We start from the raw sequence: 17,039 nt of genomic DNA on the forward strand, positions 1-17,039 counted from the left end.
TAAGAGCTGTATGAACATGCTAATGACGTTTTTTATTGACGTCGTTTTTTGGGTTGCTTTTGCTTGTGCACAAGGCATATGTTTTGTGCATTTTGAATATGATTTCATAGGAAAAAAGTGACTTTTTTTTGTCTTTTTTTTTGCAAAATGACATGTCCAATGCTTTTTTTTGTCAATTATGAAAGTATTGAATGTGCCAAATCACAGCAAATATCCAATAGATGGCTAGAGCTCTCCGCAGTGAATTTTCATATTGCAAATGTAACACAATTGAAGACCCAAGAGTCAAATTTTGAAAAAATGACATTTTTTTGAAAACTTTTCAACCCCTTAAAAAGTGGTTTCTGGCCCGTTTTTCAATTTTTTTTCGATTGTTATGTCAATTACACATGTATAAGAGCTGTATGAACATGCTAATGACGTTTTTTATTGACGTCGTTTTTTGGGTTGCTTTTGCTTGTGCACAAGGCATATGTTTTGTGCATTTTGAATATGATTTCATAGGAAAAAAGTGACTTTTTTTTGTCTTTTTTTTTGCAAAATGACATGTCCAATGCTTTTTTTTGTCAATTATGAAAGTATTGAATGTGCCAAATCACAGCAAATATCCAATAGATGGCTAGAGCTCTCCGCAGTGAATTTTCATATTGCAAATGTAACACAATTCAAGACCCAAGAGTCAAATTTGGAAAAAATGACATATTTTTTTGAAAACTTTTCAACCCGAGAAAAAGTGGTTGCTGGCCCGTTTTAATTTTTTTTTTCGATTGTCATGTCAATTACCCATGTATAAGAGCTGTATGAACATGCTAATGACGTTTTTTATTGAAGTCGTTTTTTGGGTTGCTTTTGCTTGTGCACAAGGCATATGTTTTGTGCATTTTGAATATGATTTCATAGGAAAAAAGTGACTTTTTTTTGTCTTTTTTTTTGCAAAATGACATGTCCAATGCTTTTTTTTGTCAATTATGAAAGTATTGAATGTGCCAAATCACAGCAAATATCCAATAGATGGCTAGAGCTCTCCGCAGTGAATTTTCATATTGCAAATGTAACACAATTCAAGACCCAAGAGTCAAATTTTGAAAAAATGACATTTTTTTTTGAAAACTTTTCAACCCCTTAAAAAGTGGTTTCTGGCCCGTTTTTCAATTTTTTTTCGATTGTTATGTCAATTACACATGTATAAGAGCTGTATGAACATGCTAATGACGTTTTTTATTGACGTCGTTTTTTGGGTTGCTTTTGCTTGTGCACAAGGCATATGTTTTGTGCATTTTGAATATGATTTCATAGGAAAAAAGTGACTTTTTTTTGTCTTTTTTTTTGCAAAATGACATGTCCAATGCTTTTTTTTGTCAATTATGAAAGTATTGAATGTGCCAAATCACAGCAAATATCCAATAGATGGCTAGAGCTCTCCGCAGTGAATTTTCATATTGCAAATGTAACACAATTGAAGACCCAAGAGTCAAATTTTGAAAAAATGACATATTTTTTTGAAAACTTTTCAACCCCTTAAAAAGTGGTTTCTGGCCCGTTTTTCAATTTTTTTCGATTGTTATGTCAATTACACATGTATAAGAGCTGTATGAACATGCTAATGACGTTTTTTATTGACGTCGTTTTTTGGGTTGCTTTTGCTTGTGCACAAGGCATATGTTTTGTGTATTTTGAATATGATTTCATAGGAAAAAAGTGACTTTTTTTTGTCTTTTTTTTTGCAAAATGACATGTCCAGTGCTTTTTTTTTGACAATTATGAAAGTATTGAATGTGCCAAATCACAGCAAATATCCAATAGATGGCTAGAGCTCTCCGCAGTGAATTTTCATATTGCAAATGTAACACAATTCAAGACCCAAGAGTCAAATTTTGAAAAAATGACATATTTTTTTGAAAACTTTTCAACCCCTTAAAAAGTGGTTTCTGGCCCGTTTTTCAATTTTTTTTCGATTGTTATGTCAATTACACATGTATAAGAGCTGTATGAACATGCTAATGACGTTTTTTATTGACGTCGTTTTTTGGGTTGCTTTTGCTTGTGCACAAGGCATATGTTTTGTGTATTTTGAATATGATTTCATAGGAAAAAAGTGACTTTTTTTTGTCTTTTTTTTGGCAAAATGACATGTCCAATGCTTTTTTTTTGACAATTATGAAAGTATTGAATGTGCCAAATCACAGCAAATATCCAATAGATGGCTAGAGCTCTCCGCAGTGAATTTTCATATTGCAAATGTAACACAATTCAAGACCCAAGAGTCAAATTTTGAAAAAATGACATATTTTTTTGAAAACTTTTCAACCCCTTAAAAAGTGGTTTCTGGCCCGTTTTTCAATTTTTTTTCGATTGTTATGTCAATTACACATGTATAAGAGCTGTATGAACATGCTAATGATGTTTTTTATTGACGTCGTTTTTTGGGTTGCTTTTGCTTGTGCACAAGGCATATGTTTTGTGCATTTTGAATATGATTTCATAGGAAAAAAGTGACTTTTTTTTGTCTTTTTTTTTGCAAAATGACATGTCCAATGCTTTTTTTTGTCAATTATGAAAGTATTGAATGTGCCAAATCACAGCAAATATCCAATAGATGGCTAGAGCTCTCCGCAGTGAATTTTCATATTGCAAATGTAACACAATTCAAGACCCAAGAGTCAAATTTTGAAAAAATGACATATTTTTTTGAAAACTTTTCAACCCCTTAAAAAGTGGTTTCTGGCCCGTTTTTCAATTTTTTTTCGATTGTTATGTCAATTACACATGTATAAGAGCTGTATGAACATGCTAATGATGTTTTTTATTGACGTCGTTTTTTGGGTTGCTTTTGCTTGTGCACAAGGCATATGTTTTGTGCATTTTGAATATGATTTCATAGGAAAAAAGTGACTTTTTTTTGTCTTTTTTTTTGCAAAATGACATGTCCAATGCTTTTTTTTGTCAATTATGAAAGTATTGAATGTGCCAAATCACAGCAAATATCCAATAGATGGCTAGAGCTCTCCGCAGTGAATTTTCATATTGCAAATGTAACACAATTCAAGACCCAAGAGTCAAATTTTGAAAAAATGACATATTTTTTTGAAAACTTTTCAACCCCTTAAAAAGTGGTTTCTGGCCCGTTTTTCAATTTTTTTTCGATTGTTATGTCAATTACACATGTATAAGAGCTGTATGAACATGCTAATGACGTTTTTTATTGACGTCGTTTTTTGGGTTGCTTTTGCTTGTGCACAAGGCATATGTTTTGTGCATTTTGAATATGATTTCATAGGAAAAAAGTGACTTTTTTTTGTCTTTTTTTTTGCAAAATGACATGTCCAATGCTTTTTTTTGTCAATTATGAAAGTATTGAATGTGCCAAATCACAGCAAATATCCAATAGATGGCTAGAGCTCTCCGCAGTGAATTTTCATATTGCAAATGTAACACAATTGAAGACCCAAGAGTCAAATTTTGAAAAAATGACATTTTTTTGAAAACTTTTCAACCCCTTAAAAAGTGGTTTCTGGCCCGTTTTTCAATTTTTTTTCGATTGTTATGTCAATTACACATGTATAAGAGCTGTATGAACATGCTAATGACGTTTTTTATTGACGTCGTTTTTTGGGTTGCTTTTGCTTGTGCACAAGGCATATGTTTTGTGCATTTTGAATATGATTTCATAGGAAAAAAGTGACTTTTTTTTGTCTTTTTTTTTGCAAAATGACATGTCCAATGCTTTTTTTTGTCAATTATGAAAGTATTGAATGTGCCAAATCACAGCAAATATCCAATAGATGGCTAGAGCTCTCCGCAGTGAATTTTCATATTGCAAATGTAACACAATTCAAGACCCAAGAGTCAAATTTGGAAAAAATGACATATTTTTTTGAAAACTTTTCAACCCGAGAAAAAGTGGTTGCTGGCCCGTTTTAATTTTTTTTTTCGATTGTCATGTCAATTACACATGTATAAGAGCTGTATGAACATGCTAATGACGTTTTTTATTGAAGTCGTTTTTTGGGTTGCTTTTGCTTGTGCACAAGGCATATGTTTTGTGCATTTTGAATATGATTTCATAGGAAAAAAGTGACTTTTTTTGTCTTTTTTTTTGCAAAATGACATGTCCAATGCTTTTTTTTGTCAATTATGAAAGTATTGAATGTGCCAAATCACAGCAAATATCCAATAGATGGCTAGAGCTCTCCGCAGTGAATTTTCATATTGCAAATGTAACACAATTCAAGACCCAAGAGTCAAATTTTGAAAAAATGACATTTTTTTTTGAAAACTTTTCAACCCCTTAAAAAGTGGTTTCTGGCCCGTTTTTCAATTTTTTTTCGATTGTTATGTCAATTACACATGTATAAGAGCTGTATGAACATGCTAATGACGTTTTTTATTGACGTCGTTTTTTGGGTTGCTTTTGCTTGTGCACAAGGCATATGTTTTGTGCATTTTGAATATGATTTCATAGGAAAAAAGTGACTTTTTTTTGTCTTTTTTTTTGCAAAATGACATGTCCAATGCTTTTTTTTGTCAATTATGAAAGTATTGAATGTGCCAAATCACAGCAAATATCCAATAGATGGCTAGAGCTCTCCGCAGTGAATTTTCATATTGCAAATGTAACACAATTGAAGACCCAAGAGTCAAATTTTGAAAAAATGACATTTTTTTGAAAACTTTTCAACCCCTTAAAAAGTGGTTTCTGGCCCGTTTTTCAATTTTTTTTCGATTGTTATGTCAATTACACATGTATAAGAGCTGTATGAACATGCTAATGACGTTTTTTATTGACGTCGTTTTTTGGGTTGCTTTTGCTTGTGCACAAGGCATATGTTTTGTGCATTTTGAATATGATTTCATAGGAAAAAAGTGACTTTTTTTGTCTTTTTTTTTGCAAAATGACATGTCCAATGCTTTTTTTTGTCAATTATGAAAGTATTGAATGTGCCAAATCACAGCAAATATCCAATAGATGGCTAGAGCTCTCCGCAGTGAATTTTCATATTGCAAATGTAACACAATTCAAGACCCAAGAGTCAAATTTGGAAAAAATGACATATTTTTTTGAAAACTTTTCAACCCGAGAAAAAGTGGTTGCTGGCCCGTTTTAATTTTTTTTTTCGATTGTCATGTCAATTACACATGTATAAGAGCTGTATGAACATGCTAATGACGTTTTTTATTGAAGTCGTTTTTTGGGTTGCTTTTGCTTGTGCACAAGGCATATGTTTTGTGCATTTTGAATATGATTTCATAGGAAAAAAGTGACTTTTTTTTGTCTTTTTTTTTGCAAAATGACATGTCCAATGCTTTTTTTTGTCAATTATGAAAGTATTGAATGTGCCAAATCACAGCAAATATCCAATAGATGGCTAGAGCTCTCCGCAGTGAATTTTCATATTGCAAATGTAACACAATTCAAGACCCAAGAGTCAAATTTTGAAAAAATGACATTTTTTTTTGAAAACTTTTCAACCCCTTAAAAAGTGGTTTCTGGCCCGTTTTTCAATTTTTTTTCGATTGTTATGTCAATTACACATGTATAAGAGCTGTATGAACATGCTAATGACGTTTTTTATTGACGTCGTTTTTTGGGTTGCTTTTGCTTGTGCACAAGGCATATGTTTTGTGCATTTTGAATATGATTTCATAGGAAAAAAGTGACTTTTTTTTGTCTTTTTTTTTGCAAAATGACATGTCCAATGCTTTTTTTTGTCAATTATGAAAGTATTGAATGTGCCAAATCACAGCAAATATCCAATAGATGGCTAGAGCTCTCCGCAGTGAATTTTCATATTGCAAATGTAACACAATTGAAGACCCAAGAGTCAAATTTTGAAAAAATGACATTTTTTTGAAAACTTTTCAACCCCTTAAAAAGTGGTTTCTGGCCCGTTTTTCAATTTTTTTTCGATTGTTATGTCAATTACACATGTATAAGAGCTGTATGAACATGCTAATGACGTTTTTTATTGACGTCGTTTTTTGGGTTGCTTTTGCTTGTGCACAAGGCATATGTTTTGTGCATTTTGAATATGATTTCATAGGAAAAAAGTGACTTTTTTTTGTCTTTTTTTTTGCAAAATGACATGTCCAATGCTTTTTTTTGTCAATTATGAAAGTATTGAATGTGCCAAATCACAGCAAATATCCAATAGATGGCTAGAGCTCTCCGCAGTGAATTTTCATATTGCAAATGTAACACAATTCAAGACCCAAGAGTCAAATTTGGAAAAAATGACATATTTTTTTGAAAACTTTTCAACCCGAGAAAAAGTGGTTGCTGGCCCGTTTTAATTTTTTTTTTCGATTGTCATGTCAATTACACATGTATAAGAGCTGTATGAACATGCTAATGACGTTTTTTATTGAAGTCGTTTTTTGGGTTGCTTTTGCTTGTGCACAAGGCATATGTTTTGTGCATTTTGAATATGATTTCATAGGAAAAAAGTGACTTTTTTTTGTCTTTTTTTTTGCAAAATGACATGTCCAATGCTTTTTTTTGTCAATTATGAAAGTATTGAATGTGCCAAATCACAGCAAATATCCAATAGATGGCTAGAGCTCTCCGCAGTGAATTTTCATATTGCAAATGTAACACAATTCAAGACCCAAGAGTCAAATTTTGAAAAAATGACATTTTTTTTTGAAAACTTTTCAACCCCTTAAAAAGTGGTTTCTGGCCCGTTTTTCAATTTTTTTTCGATTGTTATGTCAATTACACATGTATAAGAGCTGTATGAACATGCTAATGACGTTTTTTATTGACGTCGTTTTTTGGGTTGCTTTTGCTTGTGCACAAGGCATATGTTTTGTGCATTTTGAATATGATTTCATAGGAAAAAAGTGACTTTTTTTTGTCTTTTTTTTTGCAAAATGACATGTCCAATGCTTTTTTTTGTCAATTATGAAAGTATTGAATGTGCCAAATCACAGCAAATATCCAATAGATGGCTAGAGCTCTCCGCAGTGAATTTTCATATTGCAAATGTAACACAATTGAAGACCCAAGAGTCAAATTTTGAAAAAATGACATTTTTTTGAAAACTTTTCAACCCCTTAAAAAGTGGTTTCTGGCCCGTTTTTCAATTTTTTTTCGATTGTTATGTCAATTACACATGTATAAGAGCTGTATGAACATGCTAATGACGTTTTTTATTGACGTCGTTTTTTGGGTTGCTTTTGCTTGTGCACAAGGCATATGTTTTGTGCATTTTGAATATGATTTCATAGGAAAAAAGTGACTTTTTTTTGTCTTTTTTTTTGCAAAATGACATGTCCAATGCTTTTTTTTGTCAATTATGAAAGTATTGAATGTGCCAAATCACAGCAAATATCCAATAGATGGCTAGAGCTCTCCGCAGTGAATTTTCATATTGCAAATGTAACACAATTCAAGACCCAAGAGTCAAATTTGGAAAAAATGACATATTTTTTTGAAAACTTTTCAACCCGAGAAAAAGTGGTTGCTGGCCCTTTTTAATTTTTTTTTTCGATTGTCATGTCAATTACACATGTATAAGAGCTGTATGAACATGCTAATGACGTTTTTTATTGAAGTCGTTTTTTGGGTTGCTTTTGCTTGTGCACAAGGCATATGTTTTGTGCATTTTGAATTTGATCTCATAGGAAAAAAGTGACTTTTTTTGGTCTTTTTTTTTGCAAAATGACATGTCCAATGCTTTTTTTTGTCAATTATGAAAGTATTGAATGTGCCAAATCACAGCAAATATCCAATAGATGGCTAGAGCTCTCCGCAGTGAATTTTCATATTGCAAATGTAACACAATTCAAGACCCAAGAGTCAAATTTTGAAAAAATGACATATTTTTTTGAAAACTTTTCAACCCCTTAAAAAGTGGTTTCTGGCCCGTTTTTCGAAATTTTTTCGAATGTTATGTCAATTACACATGTATAAGAGCTGTATGAACATGCTAATGACGTTTTTTATTGAAGTCGTTTTTTGGGTTGCTTTTGCTTGTGCACAAGGCATATGTTTTGTGCATTTTGAATATGATTTCATAGGAAAAAAGTGACTTTTTTTTGTCTTTTTTTTGCAAAATGACATGTCCAATGCTTTTCTTTGTCAATTATGAAAGTATTGAATGTGCCAAATCACAGCAAATATCCAATAGATGGCTAGAGCTCTCCGCAGTGAATTTTCATATTGCAAATGTAACACAATTCAAGACCCAAGAGTCAAATTTTGAAAAAATGACATATTTTTTTGAAAACTTTTCAACCCCTTAAAAAGTGGTTTCTGGCCCGTTTTTCAATTTTTTTTCGATTGTTATGTCAATTACACATGTATAAGAGCTGTATGAACATGCTAATGACGTTTTTTATTGACGTCGTTTTTTGGGTTGCTTTTGCTTGTGCACAAGGCATATGTTTTGTGCATTTTGAATATGATTTCATAGGAAAAAAGTGACTTTTTTTTGTCTTTTTTTTTGCAAAATGACATGTCCAATGCTTTTTTTTGTCAATTATGAAAGTATTGAATGTGCCAAATCACAGCAAATATCCAATAGATGGCTAGAGCTCTCCGCAGTGAATTTTCATATTGCAAATGTAACACAATTGAAGACCCAAGAGTCAAATTTTGAAAAAATGACATATTTTTTTGAAAACTTTTCAACCCCTTAAAAAGTGGTTTCTGGCCCGTTTTTCAATTTTTTTTCGATTGTTATGTCAATTACACATGTATAAGAGCTGTATGAACATGCTAATGACGTTTTTTATTGACGTCGTTTTTTGGGTTGCTTTTGCTTGTGCACAAGGCATATGTTTTGTGTATTTTGAATATGATTTCATAGGAAAAAAGTGACTTTTTTTTGTCTTTTTTTTTGCAAAATGACATGTCCAGTGCTTTTTTTTTGACAATTATGAAAGTATTGAATGTGCCAAATCACAGCAAATATCCAATAGATGGCTAGAGCTCTCCGCAGTGAATTTTCATATTGCAAATGTAACACAATTCAAGACCCAAGAGTCAAATTTTGAAAAAATGACATATTTTTTTGAAAACTTTTCAACCCCTTAAAAAGTGGTTTCTGGCCCGTTTTTCAATTTTTTTTCGATTGTTATGTCAATTACACATGTATAAGAGCTGTATGAACATGCTAATGACGTTTTTTATTGACGTCGTTTTTTGGGTTGCTTTTGCTTGTGCACAAGGCATATGTTTTGTGCATTTTGAATATGATTTCATAGGAAAAAAGTGACTTTTTTTTGTCTTTTTTTTTGCAAAATGACATGTCCAATGCTTTTTTTTGTCAATTATGAAAGTATTGAATGTGCCAAATCACAGCAAATATCCAATAGATGGCTAGAGCTCTCCGCAGTGAATTTTCATATTGCAAATGTAACACAATTGAAGACCCAAGAGTCAAATTTTGAAAAAATGACATATTTTTTTGAAAACTTTTCAACCCCTTAAAAAGTGGTTTCTGGCCCGTTTTTCAATTTTTTTTCGATTGTTATGTCAATTACACATGTATAAGAGCTGTATGAACATGCTAATGACGTTTTTTATTGACGTCGTTTTTTGGGTTGCTTTTGCTTGTGCACAAGGCATATGTTTTGTGTATTTTGAATATGATTTCATAGGAAAAAAGTGACTTTTTTTTGTCTTTTTTTTGGCAAAATGACATGTCCAATGCTTTTTTTTTGACAATTATGAAAGTATTGAATGTGCCAAATCACAGCAAATATCCAATAGATGGCTAGAGCTCTCCGCAGTGAATTTTCATATTGCAAATGTAACACAATTCAAGACCCAAGAGACAAATTTTGAAAAAATTACATATTTTTTTGAAAACTTTTCAACCCCTTAAAAAGTGGTTTCTGGCCCGTTTTTAATTTTTTTTCGATTGTTATGTCAATTACACATGTATAAGAGCTGTATGAACATGCTAATGATGTTTTTTATTGACGTCGTTTTTTGGGTTGCTTTTGCTTGTGCACAAGGCATATGTTTTGTGCATTTTGAATATGATTTCATAGGAAAAAAGTGACTTTTTTTGTCTTTTTTTTTGCAAAATGACATGTCCAATGCTTTTTTTTGTCAATTATGAAAGTATTGAATGTGCCAAATCACAGCAAATATCCAATAGATGGCTAGAGCTCTCCGCAGTGAATTTTCATATTGCAAATGTAACACAATTCAAGACCCAAGAGTCAAATTTTGAAAAAATGACATATTTTTTTGAAAACTTTTCAACCCCTTAAAAAGTGGTTTCTGGCCCGTTTTTCAATTTTTTTTCGATTGTTATGTCAATTACACATGTATAAGAGCTGTATGAACATGCTAATGATGTTTTTTATTGACGTCGTTTTTTGGGTTGCTTTTGCTTGTGCACAAGGCATATGTTTTGTGCATTTTGAATATGATTTCATAGGAAAAAAGTGACTTTTTTTTGTCTTTTTTTTTGCAAAATGACATGTCCAATGCTTTTTTTTGTCAATTATGAAAGTATTGAATGTGCCAAATCACAGCAAATATCCAATAGATGGCTAGAGCTCTCCGCAGTGAATTTTCATATTGCAAATGTAACACAATTCAAGACCCAAGAGTCAAATTTTGAAAAAATGACATATTTTTTTGAAAACTTTTCAACCCCTTAAAAAGTGGTTTCTGGCCCGTTTTTCAATTTTTTTTCGATTGTTATGTCAATTACACATGTATAAGAGCTGTATGAACATGCTAATGATGTTTTTTATTGACGTCGTTTTTTGGGTTGCTTTTGCTTGTGCACAAGGCATATGTTTTGTGCATTTTGAATATGATTTCATAGGAAAAAAGTGACTTTTTTTTGTCTTTTTTTTTGCAAAATGACATGTCCAATGCTTTTTTTTGTCAATTATGAAAGTATTGAATGTGCCAAATCACAGCAAATATCCAATAGATGGCTAGAGCTCTCCGCAGTGAATTTTCATATTGCAAATGTAACACAATTCAAGACCCAAGAGTCAAATTTTGAAAAAATGACATATTTTTTTGAAAACTTTTCAACCCGAGAAAAAGTGGTTGCTGGCCCGTTTTTTTTTTTTTTTTCGATTGTCATGTCAATTACACATGTATAAGAGCTGTATGAACATGCTAATGACGTTTTTTATTGAAGTCGTTTTTTGGGTTGCTTTTGCTTGTGCACAAGGCATATGTTTTGTGCATTTTGAATATGATTTCATAGGAAAAAAGTGACTTTTTTTGGTCTTTTTTTTTGCAAAATGACATGTCCAATGCTTTTTTTTGTCAATTATGAAAGTATTGAATGTGCCAAATCACAGCAAATATCCAATAGATGGCTAGAGCTCTCCGCAGTGAATTTTCATATTGCAAATGTAACACAGTTGAAGACCCAAGAGTCAAATTTTGAAAAAATGACATATTTTTTTGAAAACTTTTCAACCCCTTAAAAAGTGGTTTCTGGCCCGTTTTTCGAAATTTTTTCGATTGTTATGTCAATTACACATGTATAAGAGCTGTATGAACATGCTAATGACGTTTTTTATTGACGTCGTTTTTTGGGTTGCTTTTGCTTGTGCACAAGGCATATGTTTTGTGTATTTTGAATATGATTTCATAGGAAAAAAGTGACTTTTTTTTGTCTTTTTTTTTGCAAAATGACATGTCCAATGCTTTTTTTTTGACAATTATGAAAGTATTGAATGTGCCAAATCACAGCAAATATCCAATAGATGGCTAGAGCTCTCCGCAGTGAATTTTCATATTGCAAATGTAACACAATTCAAGACCCAAGAGACAAATTTTGAAAAAATTACATATTTTTTTGAAAACTTTTCAACCCCTTAAAAAGTGGTTTCTGGCCCGTTTTTAAATTTTTTTCGATTGTTATGTCAATTACACATGTATAAGAGCTGTATGAACATGCTAATGATGTTTTTTATTGACGTCGTTTTTTGGGTTGCTTTTGCTTGTGCACAAGGCATATGTTTTGTGCATTTTGAATATGATTTCATAGGAAAAAAGTGACTTTTTTTTGTCTTTTTTTTTGCAAAATGACATGTCCAATGCTTTTTTTTGTCAATTATGAAAGTATTGAATGTGCCAAATCACAGCAAATATCCAATAGATGGCTAGAGCTCTCCGCAGTGAATTTTCATATTGCAAATGTAACACAATTCAAGACCCAAGAGTCAAATTTTGAAAAAATGACATATTTTTTTGAAAACTTTTCAACCCCTTAACCTCTTGGGGCTAGGTGGGACGCTAGCGTGCCACCCGTGGTGCACTCCATCAACAGCAGGTGCATTTCAAGAGCGGCAAATTTGAATCCAAATAAATGTCAAAATTCAAATTTTTCAAAAATACAACTATGTTACACCATTTGAAAGATAAACATCTCCTTAATCTAACCACGTTTTACGATTTCAAAAAGGTTTTACGGCGAAAGCATAAATTTAGAGTATGTTAGGACAGTACATTTACAAGAGTTGTGTGTAATGTTTTGTCAAGTCAAAGACAGGGTCACCAAAACCATAAAACCAGCTAAAATGATACACTAACCTTTTACAATCTCCATCAGATGACACTCCTAGGACATTATGTTAGACAATGCATGCATTTTTAGTTCTATCAAGTTCATATTTATATACAAAAACAGCGTTTTACTATGGCATTGATGTTGAGGAAATCGTTTCCCTCCAATAACCGGCAGTCAAGTCAGCGTCACAAATTAAATAATTAAAATTAGAAAACATTGGTAAAATATTATATTGTCATTTAAAGAATTATAGATTTACATCTTTTGAACGCAATCAACTTGCCAGATTTAAAAATAACCTTACTGGGAAATCACACTTTGCAATAATCTGAGCACTGTGCCCAGAAAAATACGCGTTGCGATACAGACTAGACGTCATGTTGGGGAGATCTAAAATCGAAAATACTATGTAAATAATCCATTACCTTTGATTCTCTTCATCAGATGTCACTTCCAGGTATCACAGGTCCATAACGAATGTAGTTTTGTTCAAAAAAGCTCATCATTTATGTCCAAAAATCTCCGTCTCGTTAGCACATGATGTAAGCCAGCCGGACTTCTCGTCATGAACGAGGGGAAAAAATATATTTCCGTTCGTTCAAACATGTCAAACGTTGTATAGCATAAATCATTAGGGCCTTTTTTAACCAGAACATGAATAATATTCAAGGTGGACGAATGCATAGCCTTTTATAACGTATTGGAACGAGGGTACCCAACATGAAGTAGCGCGCCAGGTGTCTAATGGGACATCACCGTTCCATGGCTCTTGTTCGGTCAGATCTCCCTCCAGAAGACTCAAAACACTTTGTAAAGGCTGGTGACATCTAGTGGAAGCAATAGGAAGTGCCAAAATATTCCTAAACCCCTGTGTTTTTCAATGGGATAGGTTTAAACTCAATACAACACATCAGGTATCCACTTCCTGTCAGAAAATGTCTCAGGGTTTTGCCTGCCAAATGAGTTCTGTTATACTCACAGACACCATTCAAACAGTTTTGGAAACTTTAGAGTGTTTTCTATCCATATATAATAAGTATATGCATATTCTAGTTACTGGGTAGGATTAGTAACCAGATTAAATCGGGTACATTTTTTTTATCCAGACGTGCAAATGCTGCCCCCTAGACCCAACAGGTTAAAAAGTGGTTTCTGGCCCGTTTTTCAATTTTTTTTCGATTGTTATGTCAATTACACATGTATAAGAGCTGTATGAACATGCTAATGATGTTTTTTATTGACGTCGTTTTTTGGGTTGCTTTTGCTTGTGCACAAGGCATATGTTTTGTGCATTTTGAATATGATTTCATAGGAAAAAAGTGACTTTTTTTTGTCTTTTTTTTTGCAAAATGACATGTCCAATGCTTTTTTTTGTCAATTATGAAAGTATTGAATGTGCCAAATCACAGCAAATATCCAATAGATGGCTAGAGCTCTCCGCAGTGAATTTTCATATTGCAAATGTAACACAATTCAAGACCCAAGAGTCAAATTTTGAAAAAATGACATATTTTTTTGAAAACTTTTCAACCCCTTAAAAAGTGGTTTCTGGCCCGTTTTTCGAAATTTTTTCGATTGTTATGTCAATTACACATGTATAAGAGCTGTATGAACATGCTAATGACGTTTTTTATTGAAGTCGTTTTTTGGGTTGCTTTTGCTTGTGCACAAGGCATATGTTTTGTGCATTTTGAATATGATTTCATAGGAAAAAAGTGACTTTTTTTTGTCTTTTTTTTTGCAAAATGACATGTCCAATGCTTTTTTTTGTCAATTATGAAAGTATTGAATGTGCCAAATCACAGCAAATATCCAATAGATGGCTAGAGCTCTCCGCAGTGAATTTTCATATTGCAAATGTAACACAATTCAAGACCCAAGAGTCAAATTTTGAAAAAATGACATATTTTTTTGAAAACTTTTCAACCCCTTAAAAAGTGGTTTCTGGCCCGTTTTTCAATTTTTTTTCGATTGTTATGTCAATTACACATGTATAAGAGCTGTATGAACATGCTAATGATGTTTTTTATTGACGTCGTTTTTTGGGTTGCTTTTGCTTGTGCACAAGGCATATGTTTTGTGCATTTTGAATATGATTTCATAGGAAAAAAGTGACTTTTTTTTGTCTTTTTTTTTGCAAAATGACATGTCCAATGCTTTTTTTTGTCAATTATGAAAGTATTGAATGTGCCAAATCACAGCAAATATCCAATAGATGGCTAGAGCTCTCCGCAGTGAATTTTCATATTGCAAATGTAACACAATTCAAGACCCAAGAGTCAAATTTTGAAAAAATGACATTTTTTTGAAAACTTTTCAACCCCTTAAAAAGTGGTTTCTGGCCCGTTTTTCAATTTTTTTTCGATTGTTATGTCAATTACACATGTATAAGAGCTGTATGAACATGCTAATGACGTTTTTTATTGACGTCGTTTTTTGGGTTGCTTTTGCTTGTGCACAAGGCATATGTTTTGTGCATTTTGAATATGATTTCATAGGAAAAAAGTGACTTTGTTTGGTCTTTTTTTTTGCAAAATGACATGTCCAATGCTTTTTTTTGTCAATTATGAAAGTATTGAATGTGCCAAATCACAGCAAATATCCAATAGATGGCTAGAGCTCTCCGCAGTGAATTTTCATATTGCAAATGTAACACAATTCAAGACCCAAGAGTCAAATTTTGAAAAAATGACATTTTTTTGAAAACTTTTCAACCCCTTAAAAAGTGGTTTCTGGCCCGTTTTTCAATTTTTTTTCGATTGTTATGTCAATTACACATGTATAAGAGCTGTATGAACATGCTAATGACGTTTTTTATTGACGTCGTTTTTTGGGTTGCTTTTGCTTGTGCACAAGGCATATGTTTTGTGCATTTTGAATATGATTTCATAGGAAAAAAGTGACTTTTTTTTGTCTTTTTTTTTGCAAAATGACATGTCCAATGCTTTTTTTTGTCAATTATGAAAGTATTGAATGTGCCAAATCACAGCAAATATCCAATAGATGGCTAGAGCTCTCCGCAGTGAATTTTCATATTGCAAATGTAACACAATTCAAGACCCAAGAGTCAAATTTGGAAAAAATGACATATTTTTTTGAAAACTTTTCAACCCGAGAAAAAGTGGTTGCTGGCCCGTTTTAATTTTTTTTTTCGATTGTCATGTCAATTACACATGTATAAGAGCTGTATGAACATGCTAATGACGTTTTTTATTGAAGTCGTTTTTTGGGTTGCTTTTGCTTGTGCACAAGGCATATGTTTTGTGCATTTTGAATATGATTTCATAGGAAAAAAGTGACTTTGTTTGGTCTTTTTTTTTGCAAAATGACATGTCCAATGCTTTTTTTTGTCAATTATGAAAGTATTGAATGTGCCAAATCACAGCAAATATCCAATAGATGGCTAGAGCTCTCCGCAGTGAATTTTCATATTGCAAATGTAACACAATTCAAGACCCAAGAGTCAAATTTTGAAAAAATGACATTTTTTTGAAAACTTTTCAACCCCTTAAAAAGTGGTTTCTGGCCCGTTTTTCAATTTTTTTTCGATTGTTATGTCAATTACACATGTATAAGAGCTGTATGAACATGCTAATGACGTTTTTTATTGACGTCGTTTTTTGGGTTGCTTTTGCTTGTGCACAAGGCATATGTTTTGTGCATTTTGAATATGATTTCATAGGAAAAAAGTGACTTTTTTTTGTCTTTTTTTTTGCAAAATGACATGTCCAATGCTTTTTTTTGTCAATTATGAAAGTATTGAATGTGCCAAATCACAGCAAATATCCAATAGATGGCTAGAGCTCTCCGCAGTGAATTTTCATATTGCAAATGTAACACAATTCAAGACCCAAGAGTCAAATTTGGAAAAAATGACATATTTTTTTGAAAACTTTTCAACCCGAGAAAAAGTGGTTGCTGGCCCGTTTTAATTTTTTTTTTCGATTGTCATGTCAATTACACATGTATAAGAGCTGTATGAACATGCTAATGACGTTTTTTATTGAAGTCGTTTTTTGGGTTGCTTTTGCTTGTGCACAAGGCATATGTTTTGTGCATTTTGAATATGATTTCATAGGAAAAAAGTGACTTTTTTTGGTCTTTTTTTTTGCAAAATGACATGTCCAATGCTTTTTTTTGTCAATTATGAAAGTATTGAATGTGCCAAATCACAGCAAATATCCAATAGATGGCTAGAGCTCTCCGCAGTGAATTTTCATATTGCAAATGTAACACAATTCAAGACCCAAGAGTCAAATTTTGAAAAAATGACATATTTTTTTGAAAACTTTTCAACCCCTTAAAAAGTGGTTTCTGGCCCGTTTTTCGAAATTTTTTCGATTGTTATGTCAATTACACATGTATAAGAGCTGTATGAACATGCTAATGACGTTTTTTATTGAAGTCGTTTTTTGGGTTGCTTTTGCTTGTGCACAAGGCATATGTTTTGTGCATTTTGAATATGATTTCATAGGAAAAAAGTGACTTTTTTTTGTCTTTTTTTTTGCAAAATGACATGTCCAATGCTTTTTTTTGTCA

This window comes from Salmo salar, chromosome 18 (genome assembly GCF_965601325.2).
Source record: "Salmo salar chromosome 18, fSalSal1, whole genome shotgun sequence".
NCBI lineage: Eukaryota > Metazoa > Chordata > Actinopteri > Salmoniformes > Salmonidae > Salmo > Salmo salar.